General features: G+C 44.0%; 1 long non-coding RNA gene across 1 annotated transcript; it reads right to left on the bottom strand.

The window, feature by feature from the left end:
• Nucleotides 1-4,396: 4,396 nt before the first annotated feature.
• On the bottom strand, nucleotides 4,397-5,096 carry LOC132446544 (uncharacterized). Its single transcript, XR_009522913.1, has 3 exons — nucleotides 5,043-5,096; nucleotides 4,655-4,738; nucleotides 4,397-4,501 (listed from the first exon to the last, which is right to left on the bottom strand). It is a non-coding gene; the product is annotated as an uncharacterized LOC132446544 (long non-coding RNA).
• Nucleotides 5,097-14,906: the final 9,810 nt, after the last annotated feature.

A 14,906-nucleotide genomic window follows, 5' to 3' on the forward strand; every position in this document is an offset into this window, starting at 1 on the left:
AGACCTGTTGGTCAGGAGCAGAGCCATAGGGAGAGAATATATCTATCACTCTGGTCACTCTGGTGTGTCTGTCGCTAACCTTTTTCTCCAATCGCTGCAGCCGACTCGATCAAAACAAGGAAGTGGAAAACTCAACCAAAGAAAAATCGGATCGTCTCCTCTGTAGTTATACATCCGCATCATATTCACTCCTAGTTAGTATCCTAACCATGTGAAACTCAAATAAACCTTGGAACGTACACCATAAAGCAGATATAATGAGGTATAATGTGCTGCCTCTGATCTTTGCAACTCTTTCCATCGCTGTTGCTTTCATTGCACCAATAAATGGTACGTGCCTTTAACTACACTATATAATAACCTGTTAAAGCGCATATGTCAGGGTGTGTGTGTTTCCATGTGTTTCCCTCCTGTGTTGATTACTGTTCCCTCCCCTAATGTGTCTCAGCTGTTCCTCGTTGTGTTTGTTATTTAAGCCCTCGTCTTTCCTTTGTTCCTGGTGCTGTCATTCTGTTAAGGTTGCTGAGGGTGCGGGTGCAGGCAGGCAGGTAGGACCCAGATGCAGACGGGTAAAGGAAACGGCACTTTATTTCTGCCAAAAGGCTAAGGCAAGGAGCAAGGAGTAAGGGAACACAGGTAGCCACAGAGAGCACGCAGGACCAACAAACTATAACTAACCACAGCAAACCACAAGCAACCACAAGCCACCACAATGACAGCACAAGGAACAAAGGAAAGACGAGGGCTTAAATAACAAACACAACGAGGAACAGCTGAGACACATTAGGGGAGGGAACAGTAATCAACACAGGAGGGAAACACATGGAAACACACACACCCTGACAGCATATGTTACATTTCTAAATATATATGGCAAAGGATAATGCCATGGATTCTTACAGATGTGACTCAAATATACTTGCCGGGCGATATATAAAGATATATAATCTGTATAGGTTCAGTAGCTTTATTTTCTTATTCAATTGATATATTTGAATAATATATACGAGTCCTCATTTCTTGTGTGTCACCGTAATTCACTATGTATAAAGTAGGCTACAAGTTACAGCCCCTTACTGTAAGCCCTTTACAGCTCATCTTGTAACTTTGTAATGTGCACTCACTAATTACTGATAACCAATGACACAGAATTGACCGCTCTTATCTACAGCCTCTTCAACAGTGCCAGGATTAGGGGTTTGACACCCATTGGGACCACCCACGTTCAAACGTATGCACTCACTGTATTGCAAGTTGTACATTGATTTATATATTAACTACAACTTTTGAAAAAGAAAGTGAATAATATAGCCTAGATAGAAAACAGAAAATGTCATAGGCCTGGGGGGTATTCCACGAACGGACGTTTAACAAACGGAGTTAACGCTGAACTCTAGGTTGAGTGAGCCCTGTGCCAACTAAACCAGAGCTGTCGGTTCCACGGCACCGGTTATGCATTAGTTCAATCAACACAGGGTTGTGCGCGTCCACGCCAAACCTATAAAGAAGTGATTTATGGATCATGGAAACCCTGATCGAAATGGGGAAACGGGCCGCTTGAAAGTGAAAATGTCATGTTGTCCTGGGATTTTCAGTTCTAAACAACCGAACGAGAGATGGCGTTGAGATGTGCGAGAGATGTGTCGTTTCTTTCAAAATGAAAATAAATCAATATCAAGAGGTGAAAATCACTACCAATCGAAACATGTCGAGGCGTTAATGTATTCACTGCAAGGTACTGTGGAGAAAGCTATTTAAATATATTAAAGATTTGCGTGAGAATCTATCTCTCCAGCAAAAAGTCATCCGGATATAGCCGTGGTCTTATAAATCTCTCCCGGTGGATTGCACGAATAATTGGCGCTCCGGTATCAACAGGGCTCTCATCAAAAGGGCATGCCATTGTGAACACATGGAATCTGCGGTGAACGCAGCTTTAAATCCCCAAACCCGGGTTATGTTCCAAACTTAACCTGCACAAAACCTGGTCCGACCAGGTTTGATTCAGAGCATATGTTGCTATAGTAACTAACATACCGTGTTCATTTTGGAACGGAAACCCTAGGGTTACCGCAAACCCTGGGTTAATTTGCCCGGTTATGTGATAAAACCGGCTTTGTGGAATACCCCTCTGCCCTATGAAGTGACATCATGCCCATACAATCATCAAAACATTGAGATCTGTTTTAAAACAGTTTGTCTTTTTGACACATAAAAACTAACGTTTTTTATAAAATGTCATCAACTTATTCATCAACAAGTCATTGGAAATATTAATACCAGAAAATAATGAAGAAAAAAATTATATATATAGACTGGGAATCGAACCCCAGTCCCAACGGCGGCGGCGTGCATATCCTGCAACATCCTTGCAACACAATATTTCTTACAATAAAAGTTTAAAGTTTTGATGACTCCAGTAGGAAACTTAAGATACCTAGAGAAATGCGTGAGTGCTCACAAAACATCAACAAGTCAGCAGTGTGGTACAGGGTGATCATTTCTGATATACAGTACAAAAGCTGAAACTATTAGCCAGGAGTGGGAAAGATGCAGACGCAGACGTGGGAAGCAATAAGACGCACCAACACACAGTTGCCTGTTGCAAAATGGTTCAGAGTTTAATATAAATAGTTAGGGTTAGCTGGTATGGCGTTATCTGGTATGGCTGTCTAATGTTAGCTTAGTTCGTGTTGTTTCGTCATGTTAATCGCTAGTAATAGTAAGTCATTTGTAGAAATATACCCTATCATCACAGACTGTAGGAATGTCACCCACCCTCCATCGCGTACGACACTGACGCTCGTAATCTGTAGTGCAAGGGAGTTCGTGCACACTGCACAGATCCCTGAGACAAACGGCTAGGCGCACACATGCAAACCCATAGCGAGTGACGTAGGACGTAAAGTCCCGCCCACGTCGAAGTGGCGTCGATTTAGAGAGTCCCGTAGAGGGGGGGGGGGGGTCAAGGTGAGGGTAGAGGGGGGGGGTCAAGGTGAGGGTAGAGGGGGGTGGTCAAGGTGAGGGTAGAGGGGGGGGGGTCAAGGTTAGGGTAGAGGGGGGGGTCAAGGTGAGGGTAGAGGGGGGGGTCAAGGTGAGGGTAGAGGGGGGGCTCAAGGTGAGGGTAGAGGGGGGGGGTCAAGGTGAGGGTAGAGGGGGGGGGGTCAAGGTGAGGGTAGAGGGGGGGGTCAAGGTGAGGGTAGAGGGGGGGGGGTCAAGGTGAGGGTAGAGGGGGGGGGGTCAAGGTGAGGGTAGAGGGGGGGGTCAAGGTGAGGGTAGAGGGGGGGGTCAAGGTGAGGGTAGAGGGGGGGGGTCAAGGTGAGGGTAGAGGGGGGGGGGTCAAGGTGAGGGTAGAGGGGGGGGTCAAGGTGAGGGTAGAGGGGGGGGTCAAGGTGAGGGTAGGTCAAGGTGAGGGTAGAGGGGGGGGTCAAGGTGAGGGTAGAGGGGGGGGGTCAAGGTGAGGGTAGAGGGGGGGGGTCTAGGGGAGGGTAGAGGGGGGGGTCTAGGGGAGGGTAGAGGTCGAGGGTAGGGTAGATGTGTATAGGTTAACTCATTATGGTCAGTATTAAACATCACATAATGCACAACATGCAGAAAAAGCCACACAACCAGGTAGAATTTGTTATATACGATTTTATATAAACACCATGAGTATACATTTTATAAAATCGTTTGCACATTGAAACATTTTGGGAAGCGTTTTGTCCAATGTCCGAACCCATTTTGATCACAAAGCGTATATCGTGAATCCAGCGCAGCCATCTGTCCCTAACTCTGTCCCTAACACTGAACCCCGACGCCTTGAAGGACAAGGAACCCTCCCACCGTGGGGAGGAAGGAACCCTCGATGGAACACGCTAGGTGCATCCAAACGTGCAACAGATGGTGAGAAGGTCACGTTGTGTGAGTGAAGGAGATGAATCCACAGGCCAGCGATGAGTGGCGGTTGTTGATCACTGAAATGTGGACAGAGGAAAACAGCATATTGTTCAGTTGACTGTCTAGATAGTGTCACATTATCAAAAGGTTATTACACCTGTAGTCAATGAACACGATATCCATGTCATCTTCAGCAGTGGGCTACTGACCTAAGGGACTCCAGCTGGTCAGAGATACAGGCTTGACGCAGCTCAGGTGTGTGTCCCAGACTGGACACAACATTTCAACTGCACCTTACAAAGACGGATGATATGAATACAAAAGGACACAACGATTCAGTTATCTGGCAGACCGTCCGAGCCAAAGAGTCTTGATGAATTCAGAAGTGCGCCATGCCATGTAGTCTGAGAACTCAGGGGTGGAACCCAGCACCATTTGATGGAGAGCCCAACACCCCATCCTACCCCGTTTAGAGTTCCATCAGCAACAGACTTACCTTCCAGATGCATGGCTCCTTCAGCTCTCTCCTCAGTGGATATCCCCTTGGAGTCGGGTGTCACACGCCCCACCCTGACGTCCTTCACCAGGCAGGTCCTCCATCACCTCCCTATGCCCCGCCTTCCTGTTTGGGGACAAACGGGGCCGTTTGGCCTCAATGTCTGGGCACAATCAAAGTGCTAGTTTGATGGTCTGACATCAGTGGTAGTTTGCTATAATGTCTGGTAGTAAACTGTTGTTTCCCAGTACAAGTCATGTTTAGTTCATGCAAACATACCAGTACTACTTGTTGGCAGGCAGACTCATGGTTCTCCAGGTGCACGGCTCCTCCATCAGCTCTCCTCAGGCAAGGACTCCTGGTCTGTGTAAACAGTGGTGGTAGTTGAGCAATTGGGGGGGGGGGGGGGTATTCTTGTGACGCCCAGTTTAAACCAAAGCCCTGGCTGGAGTGTTAATGAGGGCATTGAATATGATGTGTTTTATTCTTTCCAACTTGCATAGAAACTAAAGCAAATGCAAAGCAGCTATAGTTTGTAATCTTTTAAGTCAGAACACTGAAATATTCTAGTTGATGAAAATGCTGTTCAGTTCCATAAATAATTGAATCACTTTAGTTCTGATGGTCACATGACTGAACACAATGATGACCCACAGCCGTCCTTCACCTTCCAGAGACCTCTGCAGTCGCATCGTCGCGATCGTAGATCCGAGCGGATCCTGGTGGGTCAGCGATACAATCAGGATATGAAAAAAAAAAAACATTCTCACACCTCGGTAGACAGTTTTTCTTCATTTTAAAAGGGGACATTATACCACCAGGTGTGAGTGTGATTAGCCTTACAAGCCGTTTCCAAAATCTGACACATATTACATCACTACTGGGCGTGTACACCTAGATCTGTGCTGGATAGAAAAGCAACGTTTACTTCGGTCCACTGGGTAGGCTGGTAGAATGATCTGTACAGCACAGATCTAGGTGGACACGCCCACTAGTGATGTCATATGGGGCAGATTTTCAAAACCGCTTGTTAGGCTAATCACACTCACACCTGGTGGTATAATACTTCCCCTTTACAGAATAACAACTTTCAGAACTCATGTGAGAAATCAGACGCTGCAGCCTCACATGGAGAGCAAAATTGTGAGTGAATAAATCCTGTTCACTCACAGCTCCATTAACCCAGCGACTTTTTTCTCAAAATCATTCTGATCAAAACGATGGCTGAAGAGACCGATGTAGGGCTGGTGGAGTGGCTAGTCTAGCAGCCTACTCCTTCACATTGAGGTGGCAGTGTAAGGTATAATCACCTCAGGGTCGGCTGTCCTTGCCCCCCCACGAGGGACGTCCTTCACCAGCGGGTCCTCAGCACGGCTCCATCACCACCCCTCCATCACTGAGTCCTGGTCTGGAGCAAAAAGCAGGGAATTTGCCTCATGTCGACTATGTTCAGTTCATGCAAACCAGTGCAAACCAGTACCACCTGTTGGCAGGTAGATTCATGGTCGTCCTCCAGATGCAGTTCCTCCATCAGCCAAGGGCATCGGGTCTGTAACAAACAGGGTGGTAGTTGAGCAGTGGGTGGGATTATTCTTTGGACGCCTCTTTTAAACCATTCTGAACCAAAGTACTGGCTTTTGGTGTAAAATGTAGAGGAATAGAAGACACTGCAAGTTAAAAAAATAAATAAGAACCATGCACACACTTGAAAATGTGTTATGCAGGAGAATGGTAGAACATTCGAAATTTGACTGTTAACATTATTCAAACAGTCTTCTGCCTCAGCTGAAACTCAATATTTAAAACAAACGATAAAACTTGTAGAATTCTTGTACCAGTAGCGTAGACTCTAGCCTTCACATTGAGGGGTTAGAGTCTCAATAAAACTTCACTGATGGCTCCATTAAGCCAAGGACGGTTTTCTCTAAATCTGCCATATTAGATGACTGCTGAAGTAACCGATTTCAGAACAGAAACCGTTCAGTAGCAGTGAGAGTGATAATCAATTTAGAGATTGGCTGCATTCACCCCGACATCATTCTTAAGGCAGGACCTCCACCACGGCTCCTCCGTCGGCTCTCGTCCACCACGGCTCCTCCGTCGGCTCTCGTCCACCATGGCTCCGTCGGCTCCGTCGGCTCTCGTCCACCATGGCTCCGTCGGCTCTCGTCCACCATGGCTCCATCGGCTCTCGTCCACCATGGCTCCGTCGGCTCTCCTCCATCAGCCCTCCTCCTCCACCAACGCGTCCTGACCTAACAAGAAACGGCAGTAGTTGGGTCCAAAATCTGGTAACAAAGCCGGGGAGGTCAAACCTGCACACCCTTGCATTTTTAAAGGGGAAAAAATATCTAACTTTAAGTTTACAAGTTGACTCGTTGAGAAATGTATAAACTACTACTGTCAGAATGAAAATCTGAGAAAGATAATAAAAAATAATCAGCCTCAACAATTAGTTTCAGAGCGGCTTGGAGATGGTACCCTGGTCCACCCTGCTGCCCCATTACTGGTCCAGGTAGTGGGGTTACCCTCTGGTCCCCAGCCTCAGGTCCAACCAGCTGTGTTGTACAATATTTAACTAAACCTTGGGAGACGACGTGCCATTTCTAAACTGCTGTAAATTAGCTTTATTAATCAACTACATTTACATTGAGGGCATTTAGCAGATGCTTTTAACGAAAGCAATGAGTACATTTTTCAGAAAGAAGCAATAAACTAGACACAGGTTGGACGTCTTCAGGAAGCGGACTCCCAAACACTAAATCAAGGTACTGAACCATCATAATCAAGCACATTAACATCCAATATTCATCCTTTTAACGCAAAAATCAACATTGATCGAAAGCCACTTACACCGATAAAGCCTGGTTCAACTGCTCGGCCACATCTCCTCCCACCGACCACACTGCAGAGATCACTGAGAAGATCATAATGTTATAAAAGATTGGTAAATACTGTGGGAATCAATGTGAAAGCTTCAATATCAAACACTCACATGTGCGGTTGGATTGACATCTTCTGCATCATACAGGATCAGGACTGCAAGGCCTGGAGTTTCCCCCCGTCTGTTAGCACAACATTCATCCATTTAAAAACACCACGACACGCTTTACATCACTGCCTCCCCAATAATAAACTGAACATCAATATAAGAGTTCTTGGTCACCACGTATCTTAGTTGCCTTGTGCTTAGTTTGATTTATTCAAAAGGCAAAGGTTTATGGTAGCATTTGCGCAACAATTAACTTTACTTTTCTAAACAGCTATACCATTTGATAATACGTGAATAAGCACACTTACATTTAACCCTTCCTTTTGTTTCTGAAGTCTAGCAGAAACTATATTGAGATCACAGCCCAGATATTTAGAACACTAGCAATATCAATAGTAATTTAGATAGTAAAATGATACTTAGCCACATTCAGCTGCTGGGTTGTTGAAGAAATAAAAAGCCGTAGTAGGTAAATGCCGTCGTCTCCATCTTTTACGCGACCCGATAAATGTATGCGCAGAAAATCGAGAGTTGATTGTAGAGCGCAGTTATCAAAGTAGTTTGCGGTATTTTGTGGGATAATTAAAAATATATATATTTTAAGAGTGCCCTTCCTAATTTCTAGTGCATAAGGATTTACCAATAATCGCAGATGGTTACCTATAGAAATGGGGCACTGCCAGATTACCTTAATTGGGTACGCTCATTAGTTATGAGGTTTACGCAAATGCCAATATTGATCGTACTGCCAGACGCCATAATAAGGTGTGGATGACATAACGCAATTGCCAATCCTGATCGTACTGCCAGACGCCATAATAAGGTGTGGATGACGTAACGCAATTGCCAATCCTGTTCGTACTGCCAGTTATCCTCCACCACACAGTACTGCAGCATTAGAGCTTCACAGACTGCACAAAACTAACTACCAACCTCTACAGAAACCCCAAGCCCCGTCATACTGGAATCGTAACGTTCCAGTACGAACCATCCCTAAGTAACGTAACCAGCACCTCACCTTGAGCTGAACGACGATGAAGATCTTGTGGTCGTCTCATTGCAAAATACAGCCAACAGACTTACCTTGAGGCGATCTGGTAGTTTGTTGCTGTTGGTTTATGTACAACACATTTTGACTAAACATTTCAGTTACCCCATTTAACTAATTATCTACCAATTAACAATGCTTGCCAGTGTACAAAAAAAGCTAACTAATCTGTCTTTTGGCTACTTCCTCGCTTCACATCGCATGAGCATTGTCATATTGATCCGGGTGTGGTCTGAGTGGCCAGAGATGCATGTTAGGATACTGTGCTGTCTGAAGTCTACTGTTCTGTAGACGTGCCCCCCTCCGGAGAAACAGTGTTCAAAAGGGCTGTTGCATCAGTTACATGACCTGGAACATCCGTCAAGACTGTGACAGGGACTCCCCAAGGAGAGACGCCATGGGTAGGATGCGAGGGCTCTTTCTCAGCGACTAGAATACACCACAGCGCCTACGGGAGGGAACCATTGCACACATTTCAATATTCCTCTTCATAGATCTTGAAGCCCCAGCAAGGATTTATTTTCCTCCTCAGCTGAAGAAGAGCTTGGTTACAGCATGAAGAGAACCCTAGTTGGGATGTTACAAAGATGGTTTCTGATTCAAAGGGGGACCCAACTCCCAGGTCCAGCTAGCATCGACAAATACATTGCAATTCAGCCCAAGAAAAACTTGCATCCCAGCACAGGAGTCCAGAAGATACAATCCACAGGGCCTGCCAGCCAACTATCATGTCGGGGCTAGAAAGGGCAGCCACGTCGCAGTCTTTCAAGCTTGAAGGACCATTTCCTAAAATGTTGTGATGTATAATAAGTGCGTATCCCCATGTCATCACGCTCACACATGGTATGCCTTGTCACCCTGATCACGCCCGGATGAAGAACCCCAGGCCAGGTAGAACCCCGACTACATGAACAACCGAACCAGGTAGAACCCTGACCACATGAACAACCAGGCCAGGTAGAACCCTGACTACATGAAGAACCAGGCCAGGCAGAACCCTGACCACATGAACAACCAGGCCAGGTAGAACCCTGACCACATGAACAACCAGGCCAGGTAGAACCCTGACCACATGAACAACCAGGCCAGGTAGAACCCTGACCACATGAACAACCAGGCCAGGCAGAACCCTGACCACATGAAGAACCAGGCCAGGCAGAACCCTGACCGCATGAACAACCAGGCCAGGTAGAACCCTGACCGCATGAACAACCAGGCCAGGTAGAACCCTGACCGCATGAACAACCAGGCCAGGTAAAACCCTGACCACATGAACAACCAGGCAAGGTAGAACCCTCGCCATGCCCACCTGAAGAGCCACAGGCAGTCCAGTTGTTTTCCTTCAGACTCAAACTCTTCCGCTTTGATGAGCCTGAGAACAGGGACGGGATTTGATGGAAGTGGTGAGAAGGTAATCTGATTAGGTCACCCCAGTGGTGGGATGGTAGGTATCGGACATCCCAGTAGCTGGTATGTATCGGACATCCCAGTAGCTGGTATGTTTCAGACATCCCAGTAGCTGGTAGGTTTCAGACATCCCAGTAGCTGGTAGGTTTCAGACATCCCAGTAGCTGGTAGGTTTCAGACATCCCAGTAGCTGGTAGGTTTCAGACATCCCAGTAGCTGGTAGGTTTCAGACATCCCAGTAGCTGGTAGGTTTCAGACATCCCAGTAGCTGGTAGGTTTCAGACATCCCAGTAGCTGGTAGGTTTCAGACATCCCAGTAGCTGGTAGGTTTCAGACATCCCAGTAGCTGGTAGGTTTCAGACATCCCAGTAGCTGGTAGGTTTCAGACATCCCAGTAGCTGGTAGGTTTCAGACATCCCAGTAGCTGGTAGGTTTCAGACATCCCAGTAGCTGGTAGGTTTCAGACATCCCAGTAGTTGGTAGGTTTCAGACATCCCAGTAGTTGGTAGGTTTCAGACATCCCAGTAGTTGGTAGGTTTCGGACGTCCCAGTAGTTGGTAGGTATCGGACGTCCCAGTAGTTGGTAGGTATCGGACGTCCCAGTAGTTGGTGGGTAGGTCATGAACGGACCAGACCTTGAACAGAGCAGGGATTGGTTGGTAGGTCTTTACAGTAGGATTCTCCTCATCCCATATGAACAGCAGGCCGATGAGCACTCTGCTGGCTCAGATGCAAGCCTTTCTCAGGCTGAACTGCAGAGTAATGGAGGAGGCCAGCTGGTCCTGGAAGTTCGGTCCTCTTAAATCAGAACCTATCGCGGTAAGATCCCACCAAGGACCCTTTTCGTGACTGCAGCTGTGCTCTACTCCAGCTGCGGAGGTAGAGAAACCGTAGCTACGGCTTCAAGATGTATGGTGGGCAACGTTGAAAGGTGCTCCATGGTTCTCTAGCGAAGGACCGAGGTGGTGTTCTAGTCGTTGAGGAAGAGCCCTCACATCTCATCCCCGGGCGTTTCTCCTTCAGGTGAGAGCCTGTCACCATCTTGAATGACATCCCAGTTCATGTAAATGACTTCACAACCACCTCTTAGACACATGCCTTCACCTGAAGGGGGCAAGTCTACAGAGCTGGAGGCTTCAGACAGCGCAGAACCCTAGCATGCATCTCTGATCACTCAATCTGAACCCTCATCACCAGTACGGTAACTCATGTGACGTGATGCAAAGTTCAGGAAGTAGTGGTGAAGCATGTCGAAAGAAAATCTAGACAAAACCTTGGAGTATGTTTTGGCTGCACTCTGAGAAACCCTATGTTACTATTCTCACAATTCACTTGGAACCTATGCTACACCCCTTCTAACACAGCATTGACACATGTTCAAACTAAACAGGTAATTAGCCCACGTACCAACAAAAAACATTATTTAAATCATTCACCTTTCCACCTCAGCCAACGAGGAGGCCAAAACAATGCCCCAGCATAAAGAGGAAATATAAGGACTTACAGTTCGCAGTTTCTTCTTCATGGTTCAGTTTTGATACTCACAGAATCACTTTCTCCTCCTTGACCTGTGAAGTAACGGAACGAGCAGATTCGTTTTAGTGCTCACACCACACCACTGAGGCAAAGTTGATTCAAGCTAACTTAATTTGAATTAATCATGCATTCCTTTCCCCAAATATTGGCACCAATCTTCTCCAAACGACAGTAATTTAACCTGTAGAAACTTCATTAAAACTTGATACTAATCATTTTTTTTTTACTTTATTTTGGCAGTTGTGTATAGTTTAGCTGCATCTAGACTAATATACTTGAAAGAAATATATCAAATTCTTAAGGGTTTTAACTTTTAATTTGTTTTGTTTTTAAAAGGCAAAAATCCACCTAATAAAACGATCAAGGGCTTAATAAAAAACATGATTTGGCAAACGCATCAGACTCTAGTATTGACGTAGCGGGTAAAAGTTAGCAGGTTGGATATTCGCCGGATATTCAGTTTTGCAATCGGATTCATCCAGCAATCGGCTTAATCAACACAATTGCACTATATTACGGGTGTAGTATGTTGAGGACAGTATAGGACAGCGTATTGACAAAAAAAAAAATCACACCGAAATTAGTTGTTGCTATCGATATCTGTGCAAGAACAGCGCTGTAATCTACGGTCCGGCTGCAATCTGTTTTAGGGACCGTCCACAAATTACACCCCACGGACTGGTGACATAGACGTTACCATGGAATTGTTTCAGGAAAGAAATCACGAATAATCAATAAAAACACATATTCTCATTCTGATTGCTGTAGTACTTGCCAATGGGGGGCTTTTATTTACTACAGGTCATTATTTGTTGACATTTTGCATTATAGCGAATGAGGATGCAATTAATAGTTTGAAATATTCACCAAAAATCTATAGAAATACATTTTCTCATTCTGATTGCTGTAGTACTTGCCAATGGTGGGCTTTTACTTACTACGGGTCATTATTTGTTCATATTTTACATAATAGTGAAACAGGATGCAATTAATAGTTTAAAATATTCACCAAAAATTAATAAAACTACATTTTCTCATTCTGATTGCTGTAGTACTTGCCAATGGTGGGCTTTTACTTACTACGGGTCATTATTTGTTGACATCTTGCATAATAGTGAAACACAATGCAATTAATAGTTTAAAATATTCACCAAAAATCAATAAAACTACATTTTCTCATTCTGATTGCTGTAGTACTTGCCAATTGTAGGCTTTTACTTACTACGGGTCATTATTTGTTGACATCTTGCATAATAGTGAAACACAATGCAATTAATAGTTTAAAATATTCACCAAAAATCAATAAAACTACATTTTCTCATTCTGATTACTGTAGTACTTGCCAATGGTGGGCTTTTACTTACTACGGGTCATTATTTGTTCATATTTTATATAATAGTGAAACAGGATGCAATTAATAGTTTAAAATATTCACCAAAAATCAATGAAACTACATTTTCTCTTTCTGATTGCTGTAGTACTTGCCAATGGTGGGCTTTTACCTACTACGGGGCATTATTTGTTGACATTTTGCATTATAGCGAATGAGGATGCAATTAATGGTTTGAAATATTCAACAAAAGGAAACTTTCCCATTCTGTTTACTAGGCTTGTTGCTAATGGTAACCTGCTACTTATTATGGGTGACCTTTTTTGTGAAATAGGATGGGAGTAATTATGAAAAACACACAAAAGGCATTGTTAACAAGACATTTTTTAATAACAGATTAGTAAATATGGCTGTAGGCTATCTCTTAAACAAAAACAAAGCCCAGTGATGAATAAAAATAAATTTTCTTATGCTTTGATGTAGCTGCCAGTAACCGTATTTCTTATAACATTATGGTATAATTTCAACAAAATGTCAACAAATAATTACCCGTAGTAAGTAAAAGCCCACCATTGGCAAGTACTACAGCAATCAGAATTAAAAAAATTAGTTTTATAGATTTTTGGTGAATATTCTAGCTATTAATTTCATCCTGTTTCACTATTATGCAAAATATCAACAAATAATGACCCGTAGTAAGTAAAAGCCCTCCATTGGCAAGTACTACAGCAATCAGAATGAGAAGATTTATTTCTAAAGATTTTTGGTGAATATTTTAAACTATTGATTGCATCCTCATTCGCTATAATGCAAAATGTCAACAAATAATGACCCGTAGTAAATAAAAGCCCACCATTGGCAAGTACTACAGCAATCAGAATCAGAAAATGTAGTTTTAATGATATTTGGTAAATATTTTAGCTATTCATTAGGCCTACATCCTGTTTCACTAGTATGGAAAATGTCAACAAATAATGACCCGTAGTAGGTAAAAGCCCACCATTGGCAAGTACTACAGAAATCAGAATGAAAAAAAATTGTTTTATAGATTTTTGGTGAATATTTTAGCTATTAATTTCATCCTGTTTCACTATTATGCAAAATATCAACAAATAAGGACCCGTAGTAAGTAAAAGCCCACCATTGGCAAGTACTACAGCAATCAGAATGAGAAAATATGTTTCAAGTGATTTGTGGTGATTTCTTTCCTGAAACAATTCCATGGTAACGTTTATGCCACCAGTCTGTGGGGTGTAATTTGTAGACGGTCCCTAAAACAGATAGCAGGCAGGACGTTGATTTAAGAGCATTTCTCGCACAGATATCGATAGGAGCAACATGTCGCTGTGATTTTTGTTGATACGGTGTCCTATGCCGTCCTCAATATACTACAGCCGTAATGAAGTGCAATTGTGTTGATTAAGCCGATTGCGGGGTAAATGAAAACCGAATGTCGAACCTGCGGCTGACTTTTACCCGCTTATAGAGGTCTTAAATCAGCCCACACAACTAGCACATTGAATCCACATTTAACCACACCACCTGAATAAATAAATGGCCTATAACCACGCAAAAACACTACAAATTATGTCCAATTACATCAAGAACCAACATTAAACATCAAGTAAGCCTTGTAGGAAAATAAACGTTCTACTCACAGCAGGTCCAGATGTGGTGGTCCGTTTTACTTCGAAAAGCGTTCGTTACAAGAACTGTCATTTGTCACACAAAACCGGGAAACTCCAACCAAGTTCTGGTTAAACTCCTAAAGTATACATCACCGTACCTGGGAGACGTTTAGTGGGGAGACCGACCTGCTTAGTTTGGCCTAGTGAGCAGCAGACAGGTAAGTTAGAGATGACTGAGCACGAGTCGCCACATGCAGGTGAACTCATTAGCGCGGAGCGTGGCACTAATTAGTTAAACCACGTGCAGATGCGGCCCAGCGGGTTGCCTTGGTAACGGATATGCGACCACGCAAATACAATCCGCCGCCACGTGTCGCATTCATATATTTATTTATTATAGATTTATATATCTATATTTATTCATTTATTTATTATTATGATAATAATAATACGTGAAGCTATCCGTGGTGGTGAGGAAACGTGCGTGAAGCGCATGCGGCATGCCGCATCTGACAGTACGACGCAACCAGATCTGGTCAGGAGTGGGTTTGTCTGTCGCTAACCTTTTTCTCCAATCGCTGCAGCCGACT

Source organism: Gadus macrocephalus, chromosome 18 (genome assembly GCF_031168955.1).
Source record: "Gadus macrocephalus chromosome 18, ASM3116895v1".
NCBI lineage: Eukaryota > Metazoa > Chordata > Actinopteri > Gadiformes > Gadidae > Gadus > Gadus macrocephalus.